This window comes from Pseudochaenichthys georgianus, unplaced genomic scaffold (assembly GCF_902827115.2).
Source record: "Pseudochaenichthys georgianus unplaced genomic scaffold, fPseGeo1.2 scaffold_521_arrow_ctg1, whole genome shotgun sequence".
In the NCBI taxonomy this organism is placed as follows: domain Eukaryota; kingdom Metazoa; phylum Chordata; class Actinopteri; order Perciformes; family Channichthyidae; genus Pseudochaenichthys; species Pseudochaenichthys georgianus.
The window spans coordinates 72,080-82,925 of NW_027263082.1; positions in this window are offsets into that span (position 1 = coordinate 72,080).

Here is a 10,846-nt window from a genome sequence, read left to right on the forward strand (position 1 = left end):
AAATAGGTGGAAGCACTGTGAAGGGTTAGGGGTCAAAGGCCATGGGGAACAGTTTTAATGATGCCTTGAAGACGTCCAGGGAGGAAGAATTGCAGATCTGATAAGTTATGTAAAACATGTTGTTTTTTGTTTATGTCATCATGTATTATACCTGTAGGTAAATTAAGTGTTAGTTACCGTAATCTTTAAATGCTACTTCTTCCTCTGTTATATTGCCGTCAAACACTGAGCACACGGGAGACTTTACAGCAGCTTCTTTCTGTGTTTTTCGTTTGTTCTTCACCCCACGAGGCGTGATCCTCCTGGAGATAGATGGCTCACCTGCCTCTCAGACGCCATGGCAACTTGCCCCAGAGGCGAGCCACTCTGTTGCCCCGGGTAACGAAGAGCAGAGCACACCTGGAGGACGGTTCACCTGAGACCGGGTCAAACCCTGCAGGAAATGCAGAGAAGCCACGCCAAGCCCAACACGTTACAGAGACACAAGCAAACGTAAAAGTGATCACTACAGCTGCCTCATACGAGTTAAGGAGGGTGACTGATATGTGGATACACTTTTTGGACTGTTGACATGTATTCTCTTTTTTCTTTTTCATAAAGTTTTGCAGTACTGGAATTTGTGAGATGGAAAAGCAGTCAACCCGGTCCTGCAATGGAAATACAAGACTCTCTCCGTCATGTGTCAAATTAAAACCTGAGAAAGATGTGGCGATTTTATTGGAGAGAATAAGGTAAAATTAAGGACTACACCGTGAACGCAGTCGCCTCAAAACAACGGAGACAAATGTATTTAAATAAATGGTTTGATGTCATGGGGAATATGCTTTCTCCAAGGAGTTATGTCCAACAATTTCTTTATTGATGAATGAGAATTCAGGATTTATGAACAAATGTTAAACCACTGACCAACATCGAGATTTACTGACCAAGATGTCTTTCCACAGGATTCACCCGGAGGCCCAAAGGATTCTGGGTAACTCCAGAATCCCTGTCGTGGTAATGGAGCGTCTCAACGTCCGGTCCCTGTCCTGTCTGCAGCCGGTCGTCTCTCTGGTGCGTCTGCCCTGCCCAACACCAGCTGGGCTCCACAATAACACGTCCTCTTTACGTCGTCCTCAACAGGTACAGAGATTAACTTGAGTTTACACACCGCACTTTCAATTCAAAGCACAATATTCAAGAGGTCGACTCGTAATACAATTCAGGTTGTTGGCTGATGTTCACGCCTGTGAAATCAAATCAGGTTGTTGCCAATGTTTTGCTCAGCTTCTTTCTCTGATATCTTAAAACATTTGATAACGTGACAAACCAGGACTGTTAAAACCAGGACTGTTTAAAGCAGGACTGTTTAAACTAGGACTGTTTAAAGCAGGACTGTTTAAACCAGGACTGTTTTAAAGCAGGACTGTTTAAACCAGGACTGTTTAAACTAGGACTGTTTAAAGCAGGACTGTTTAAACCAGGACTGTTTTAAACCAGGACTGTTTAAACCAGGACTGTTTAAACCAGGACTGTTTAAAGCAGGACTGTTTTAAAGCAGGACTGTTTAAAGCAGGACTGTTTGAACCAGGACTGTTTTAAAGCAGGACTGTTTAAAACCAGGACTGTTTAAAGCAGGACTGTTTAAATCAGGACTGTTTAAAGCAGGACTGTTTAAAGCAGGACTGTTTAAAGCAAGACTGTTTAAAGCAAGACTGTTTAAAGCAGGACTGTTTAAAACCAGGACTGTTTAAAGCAGGACTGTTTAAAGCAGGACGTTTTAAAGCAGGACTGTTTTAAAGCAGGACTGTTTAAAGCAGGACTGTTTTAAACCAGGACTGTTTAAAGCAGGACTGTTTTAAACCAGGACTGTTTAAAGCAGGACTGTTTAAACCAGGACTGATTAAAGCAGGACTGTTTAAAGCAGGACTGTTTAAACCAGGACTGTTTTAAACCAGGACTGACTGTTTAAAGCAGGACTGTTTAAACCAGGACTGTTTAAAGCAGGACTGTTTTAAAGCAGGACTGTTTAAACCAGGACTGTTTAAAGCAGGACTGTTTAAAATCAGGACTGTTTAAACCAGGACTGTTTTAAAGCAGGACTGTTTAAAGCAGGACTGTTTTAAAGCAGGACTGTTTAAACCAGGACTGTTTAAAGCAGGACTGTTTAAAACCAGGACTGTTTAAAGCAGGACTGTTTAAACCAGGACTGTTTAAAGCAGGACTGTTTAAAGCAGGACTGTTTAAAGCAGGACTGTTTAAAGCAAGACTGTTTAAAGCAGGACTGTTTAAAACCAGGACTGTTTAAAACCAGGACTGTTTAAAGCAGGACTGTTTAAAGCAGGACGTTTTAAAGCAGGACTGTTTTAAAGCAGGACTGTTTAAAGCAGGACTGTTTTAAACCAGGACTGTTTAAAGCAGGACTGTTTTAAACCAGGACTGTTTAAAGCAGGACTGTTTAAACCAGGACTGATTAAAGCAGGACTGTTTAAAGCAGGACTGTTTAAACCAGGACTGTTTTAAACCAGGACTGACTGTTTAAAGCAGGACTGTTTAAACCAGGACTGTTTAAAGCAGGACTGTTTTAAAGCAGGACTGTTTAAACCAGGACTGTTTAAAGCAGGACTGTTTAAACCAGGACTGTTTTAAAGCAGGACTGTTTAAAGCAGGACTGTTTTAAAGCAGGACTGTTTAAACCAGGACTGTTTAAAGCAGGACTGTTTAAAACCAGGACTGTTGAAAGCAGGACTGTTTAAACCAGGACTGTTTAAAGCAGGACTGTTTAAACCAGGACTGTTTAAAGCAGGACTGTTTAAAACCAGGACTGTTTAAAGCAGGACTGTTTAAAGCAGGACTGTTTCAAGCAGGACTGTTTAAACCAGGACTGTTTAAAGCAGGACTGTTTAAAGCAGGACTGTTTAAAGCAGGACTGTTTAAAGCAAGACTGTTTAAAGCAGGACTGTTTAAAACCAGGACTGTTTAAAGCAGGACTGTTTAAAGCAGGACGTTTTAAAGCAGGACTGTTTTAAAGCAGGACTGTTTAAAGCAGGACTGTTTTAAACCAGGACTGTTTAAAGCAGGACTGTTTAAACCAGGACTGATTAAACCAGGACTGACTGTTTAAAGCAGGACTGTTTAAAGCAGGACTGTTTTAAAGCAGGACTGTTTAAACCAGGACTGTTTAAAGCAGGACTGTTTAAAACCAGGACTGTTTAAACCAGGACTGTTTTAAAGCAGGACTGTTTAAAGCAGGACTGTTTTAAAGCAGGACTGTTTAAACCAGGACTGTTTAAAGCAGGACTGTTTAAAACCAGGACTGTTTTAAAGCAGGACTGTTGAAAGCAGGACTGTTTAAACCAGGACTGTTTAAAGCAGGACTGTTTAAACCAGGACTGTTTAAAGCAGGACTGTTTAAAACCAGGACTGTTTAAAGCAGGACTGTTTAAAACCAGGACTGTTTAAACCAGGACTGTTTTAAAGCAGGACTGTTTAAAGCAGGACTGTTTTAAAGCAGGACTGTTTAAAGCAGGACTGTTTAAAGCAGGACTGTTTAAAACCAGGACTGTTTTAAAGCAGGACTGTTGAAAGCAGGACTGTTTAAACCAGGACTGTTTAAAGCAGGACTGTTTAAACCAGGACTGTTTAAAACCAGGACTGTTTAAAGCAGGACTGTTTAAAGCAGGACTGTTTCAAGCAGGACTGTTTAAACCAGGACTGTTTTAAAGCAGGACTGTTTAAAGCAGGACTGTTTTAAACCAGGACTGTTTTAAAGCAGGACTGTTTGAACCAGGACTGTTTTAAAGCAGGACTGTTTGAACCAGGACTGTTTAAAGCAGGACTGTTTAAACAAGGACTGTTTAAAGCAGGACTGTTTAAAGCAGGACTGTTTAAACCAGGACTGTTTAAAGCAGGACTGTTTAAAGCAGGACTGTTTAAAGCAGGACTGTTTAAACCAGGACTGTTTTAAAGCAGGACTGTTTGAACCAGGACTGTTTAAAGCAGGACTGTTTAAAGCAGGACTGTTTAAACAAGGACTGTTTAAAGCAGGACTGTTTAAACCAGGACTGTTTAAAGCAGGACTGTTTAAAGCAGGACTGTTTTAAACCAGGACTGTTTAAAGCAGGACTGTTTAAAGCAGGACTCTTTAAAGCAGGACTGTGTGGCCCAAAAGACCCAGCATTCAAGAGGTCATAATACAATTCATTTTGTCGGCTGATGTTCGCGGCTGTGAAATCAAAGCCACTGGAGTATGGTTTAATAATAATAACAGTAATAGATTACATTTCTATAGCGCCTTTCAAGGGACCCATGGCCGCTTTACATGGTGAACAAACAAACAAAAGGGGCAAATAATAAAGTAAATAGTATAAATAGCAGTAGGGGTGGAAGCAGGGGGCCTGTGATGGGTTAGGGGTCAAAGGCCATGGTGAACAGGTGAGTTTTTAATAATGACTTGAAGATGTCTTTACATTAAATAAAGCAGTTTAAACTCAGTCATCAGTGTTTCTTCAAAGCTGTTCGGCTGTGTCCTCACTCAGCTTGTTTCTCTGATAACTTAAAAAAACCGTTATCTTGTTATAAAATGTGATAAAGCCATTATCTAAATACTGTATTGTGAAAAACTGCTTAAAAATGCATAGAAAGTTAGTTCATTACGGCTCCATGAAGACGACCACAACACTGAAGCGTGCAAAAAGGGGACACCATTAAAGACCACCAGATAAGACGCTACCTTGAATACAATTAATGATTTTCTTTCAGTTTGCAAATTGTTGGAACACAAAATATAACAGGTTCAGTGATGTTTGTCATATATTTTACATTAGCTCTTTCTTTCTGCCCCTTTGTGTCTCTGTCTGCAGAATGGATTCAGTCACCATGAGGAAAACATGTTGGAGATAAAAGAGGAGACACTTCAGTGCGGTCTCATCCAAACAGAAACCTCTCAGCCCTCCTGGACTGAGCCGTACTGTCCCGACCTCTCGCCCTCCAGAGAGCCAGAGAGGGACTCCGGCTTCGACTGCGACTCTAATCCGGATCAGCCGTACATCCTGTTAGATTCTGGATCTGAGGAATGGGACCTGGACGTGAAAACAGAGTCAGAAACATTTTATCTGGATCCAGATCTAGAGCACTGCCTGGTGATCGAACTGGATCCAGAAGAACCAGAAGAAGCTGAGCCGGATCTGAAGCTGGAGGACGAAGCAGAAGAAGCTGAGCCGGATTTGAAGCTGGAGGAAGAAGCAGAAGCTGAGCCGGATCTGAAGCTGGAGGACGAAGCAGAAGCTGAGCCGGATCTGAAGCTGGAGGACGAAGCAGAAGCTGAGCCGGATCTGAAGCTGGAGGACGAAGCAGAAGCTGAGCCGGATCTGAAGCTGGAGGAAGAAGCAGAAGAAGCTGAGCCGGATCTGAAGCTGGAGGAAGAACCAGAAGCTGAGCCGGATCTGAAGCTGGAGGACGAAGCAGAAGCTGAGCCGGATCTGAAGCTGGAGGAAGAAGCAGAAGCTGAGCCGGATCTGAAGCTGGAGGAAGAACCAGAAGCTGAGCCGGATCTGAAGCTGGAGGACGAAGCAGAAGCTGAGCTGGATCTGAAGCTGGAGGAAGAAGCAGAAGAAGCTGAGCCGGATCTGAAGCTGGAGGACGAAGCAGAAGCTGAGCCGGATCTGAAGCTGGAGGACGAAGCAGAAGCCGAGCCGGATCTGAAGCTGGAGGACGAAGCAGAAGTGAAATGTGAAGAAGTGCAAATGGACGACAGTGTAGATCTTCGTTGCTCGCAGGAAGGGGAGGAAGTGTCATCGACACCTGGACCTCTAGGAGTGGAGGAGAGTGAGGACTTCTGCGGTGTTTGCCTGAACGGAGGAGAGCTGCTCTGCTGCGACCGCTGCCCCAAAGTCTTCCACCTGATCTGCCACATACCTCCACTCACCTGCTTCCCTCAGTGAGTGATGTTAGACCTGGTACTCAAACACTATTTAAACCTTTATCTACTAAAAAATCAACTCTGTGACTCCGGCCGATCGACTATTTGTGTTACTATATATCGGTATTGATGATAATCATGATGTGAATAATCCAGCACCCCTAAATCATTTTGCACTCTCACTCTGCCTTACTTTAATATTGAGTGGAATTCATTTTCCCAAAAGAAAAGACGCAATGCAAAAGTAGACAAAGTTTAGGGTGAATTTGACTAACTCTGAAAATATTCCATTGATATTGTGACAAACAATTGTGTTTGAAAAACTAAATGTACTTTTTAATTGTTATTTTTGAACACAGTTCACAATGGCACATTATGATTCCACAATTTTGGCTTCTACCTAAAATGAATGAAGCATTTCCTACAAACCAATAGGCCGGGTATCTAAAGAGTAAGATCTATGTTAGGGGACAACTCAAGAGAAAAGAGGAAGACAACTAGCACACTTTATTGAAATCAAGGAATATGTCACCTAAAAGCAATCCACTTCTCCATGTCTCTTCTACATCAACATGTGTCCCCTCTTCTTCATGTCTCTTCTACATCAACATGTGTCCCCTCTTCTTCATGTCTCTTCTACATCAACATGTGTCCCCTCTTCTTCATGTCTCTTCTACATCAACATGTGTCCCCTCTTCTCCATGTCTCTTCTACATCAACATGTGTCCCCTCTTCTCCATGTCTCTTCTACATCAACATGTGTCCCCTCTTCTTCATGTCTCTTCTACATCAACATGTGTCCCCTCTTCTTCATGTCTCTTCTACATCAACATGTGTCCCCTCTTCTTCATGTCTCTTCTACATCAACATGTGTCCCGTGTGTCCTGCAGAGGGGACTGGGTGTGTTCGCTGTGCAGAACTGAGCAGGATCCTGAAGAGAGCTACGCCTGTGAGAAGCAGCCCTCCTGCGGGGGAGTCAGAGCTCCGTACACCCTCTCCCCCCAGGACCAGAGGGTGAGCTGCCGGGGGGGGGGGGGGGGGGAGTCTCTGACCCTCACCACATACATTTGCACAGCTGAAAATAGTTTTTTTTGGTAACCGTGTGTGTGTGTGTGTTTCCTGCAGAGGTGTGAGAAGTTGACTCTGCTGTTGTACTGTCACACACTCAGCGCTCCGTTTCATGAACCTGTCAGCTCGCTGGTCAGTACAACAGATTCACATCTAAACATGTCTATTAACAAATATATATATACTTTCATATTTAAATCCAAAATGAAAAAGCCAACTTTTATCTTCAAGATTATCCTGACTTTATTATATTGGTTGTATGTGTTGTTTGTAGTGAGTGGTTAAAACAACCTGCAGTCTCACTGTCTACCTTTCATTCAAGCATATTTAAAATGGCGACAGTCTCTCTCACGATGCAGTAATGTCTGGTAATGTGCTGCAGGCCAGAAACTACTACCAGATCATCCGGAGGCCCATCGACCTGTCGCTGATCCGCAGGAAACTGGACAAGAGCAACACGCTGCACTACTTCAGCGCCGAGCAGTTTGTGGACGACGTGCTGCTGATGTTCAAGAACTGCTCCAGGTTCAATTACGTGAGTGCAGTTAATCTAATTTCTGAAGTCATTTAATTATTTCAGCGCGATCAGCCAGTGTCTCTCAAATGAGGGTACTGGAACCCCAAGGGGTACTTTGACATCAATCAAGTTAAAAGGAACTAAAAAGACGTTTAGTGAGTGAGACATTTAATATCCGAGCGCTAATGGAGTTTTAAATGTAGACTGACTTATCTCAACATCTATTTAATGGCAATCAAAGTCTGCAGGATGATTCCCTCGGATTTTGGTGAACAACTGACTTTTTATTTAATGCCATTGCATTAAAGAGGACGTATTCTGCTCATTTTCAGGTTCATATATGTATGTAGTGTCTCTACTGGGACATGTCTCCATGATTTAATGTTCAAAAAGCTCTTTTTTCCTCATACTGCCTGCTGCAGCACCTCTTTTCACCCTCCGTCTGAAACCAGAGCCCAGTCTGCTCTGTTGTGATTGGTCAACCACTCAGAGAGGTCCCGCCCCTTAGCCTATCACGTAAAATGTGTTGCATATTGATGTCACTATAGAGAGGCGAAGTCCCGCCCATCTCTGTTAACCCATGGGACCTTATTTCGGAAAAATTATGTATTGAATTCAATGGAGAGAGAAAGAGTATCTCTCGATCCCGTTTGAATTGTGCCATGAATTACACACATGATGTTTGTCTTAAAAAATCATTTCCATGTCAAAAAAGTCACAGTTTGTCTTAAAAATGTTGAAATATAAGACTATGAAAAGTACCGCAGTCTCTTCTCCTAAGTCCTTTTGAATTATCCTATCCACTATCCCTTAACCCCGTGACGTTTCACTCAGAAGGCAAGGAATAGACGATAGGGTAGGATAAGGTCCCATGGAGGTCCCCCGGAAGGGGAGGGACTTCGCCTCTCTATGTAACGGAAGTAAACAAAGAGAGGGAGAGAGCAAACTAGTCTATACATCTTCTTTCCCTGGATACATAACGTGTTAAACTACTTTACACTTCCCATGTTCTCTTTCTGCTGTGCAGCCCGACTCAGAGGTGGCTCAGGCCGGTCGCAGTCTGGAGGAGTTTTTCTCAAGCAAACTGAAGGAGACTTTTCCCGAGCGGACGTTCCCATCGACCGGCCTCCAGCGAGCCGGCAGAGCTGAGCTCCTGAGGGTCTGCAGGAGGAGGAAGGAGGACCAGAGGAGGAGGAGACATGTGTTCAGCGGGAAGAAATACTACCTGCTGTAACTAGTTTTGATCATAAAGCTGCCCTTTTTACTAATGGAGAGAATCTTGAACAGGAGTGCTTTATTTATTTTGAAAACAATCACAATCATTTGTACTTTTTTTATGAAAAGAGTACATCATATTTTTGCTCTGTTTTCAGATATTTTCACAGAACTCCCTTAGATATTTATATTATTTTATCCAATATAATTGAACGCCATTATGTCTGATCCTGATCTTATCTTTTACAGCAGCTAAAGCCAAAGTGAGGATTTAAAAAACTACTTTTTCCAACGTGTAAAAAGTCTTAATTCTTGTACCTGGGGTTTATGACCATTGGCTTACGAACGTTTTTGTATTGTTTGATTAAATGTAACATCAACTAATGTCACATACAATGTTAAGAATAGCATGAATTACATTTAAATAAAACAGAAACAAAGCAGACACTGTTGATGAGACAGGCGTGTGGCGCAGCGGGTAGTGCGTTGGTGTTCGGATCAGGTGGAGCACAGGTTCAAACCCCACTGCAGTCAGCATGTCATTGTGTCCCTGAGACACTTCACTCCAAATTGCTGCTGTGGGGATTGCCCACAGTATTGAGCATGCAAGTCGCTTTGGATAAAAGCATGTAATAATGTAATGTAATACAAATGGCTTCACACAGATCTCCCGGCAGGGGGCGTGTTTGTCTCTGACTTTAAGTTGGATTGCATTAACACAGTCAAAGGTCTGCAATACGATTCCCTTTCCACTCCCCCTGCTGGTGTCTGCACAATGTCGGTTGATTTAGAGGTCATGAGGACAGACTCACATGGGTCTTCATTACCATAAATAAATAAAAGAGGAGAAAAGAAGGTGTCAAATGGAGTTTGTTTGTGGTGCTCTTATAAGGATACATTTAGCTGAATATCAGACTATCAAAACAAATCTCCAAGACAGTCTCTTTTTCATCAAAGCCTTATTTTAATTGCACTTCAGACCAATTCGTCTTGAAGCCTTAGTCCGGGGGAGTCAAAGAAAACAGATGAAATAAGACATTTAAAAAAACTGATAAGAAAAACAGCCAAACAAAATGAATGAGGTTGTTTTCTTTGGAATTGACTCTAAATAAATCGTACAAACAGATGTTTCTAAATCCTGATGTGGATACCAGACGCCGTTTCTCTCGGTGGTCTGCTCACTTCACGGCTGTCATTTTCCGATTGTGGTTTCACCTTTTTTGCGCTAAAACTAATGTTATTTTAGAAAGAGTCGAGGGACGGCTGTGGCTCAGTGGGTAGTGTGATGCACTTTGAATCAGGGGTTAGCAAGTTCGAGTCCCACTGCAGTCAGCATGTCGTTGTGTCCCGGAGACACTTCACCCCAAATTGCTCCTGTGGGGATTGCCCACAGTATTGAGTATGTAAGTCACTTTGGATAAAAGACATGTAATGGACGATGTGTTCTTCCAAGATTCAGCTCTTTGAAGTAATATGTCAAAAAGGAGAAAGAAATTAGAGCACTTTAGTCAAAACGCTCTTCCACGTAATGTAATATACCAAGACGCGTGCACCATGAGTGCTTTACCCCTGAACCCAATAAAAGACTTCCAAATGGAGAAAATCTGTTCCATCGATGATAAAACCCCGTGAGCCGGCCTGAAACACTTTGATCTGAGTGCACCTCCACCGGGGTCTGAGAAAGGCTCATGAAGACGTAGCGGGAGAGATGAGAGGCGGCCGGCAGCCCTGTGGCTAATGTACGGATACAATGGGGGAAATTGACCGTGAGATGTTTTCAAAGGAAGGTTTATTCCCCTCTCGTGTCTTTTAAACCCACTTTCTTCAGCCCAGTAAAGTCAGTCACATGTCCGCTGGCTTTCTTTCTTTCTCTGTCTCTTTCTCCCCCCTGTGTTGTAATGTGCAGATGTTTCACTTAAAAACATCAAAAGAACATCTTATGCAGCTCCTCATGTCTGAGGTTACGTGAAAGTCTAAAAGAAGTAAAAAGCAGACGCCCCCGCAGCTGCACCGAACATCTAATGTTTACACCAATCTCAAGAGCATGCATTAGCCTCATTGAGTCATACGATATTTGTCTTTTATTCCACATTCACCACAAAGTTGTTTAAGATGAACTTCCTCCAAAAGTGGCCATCCAAGATTAG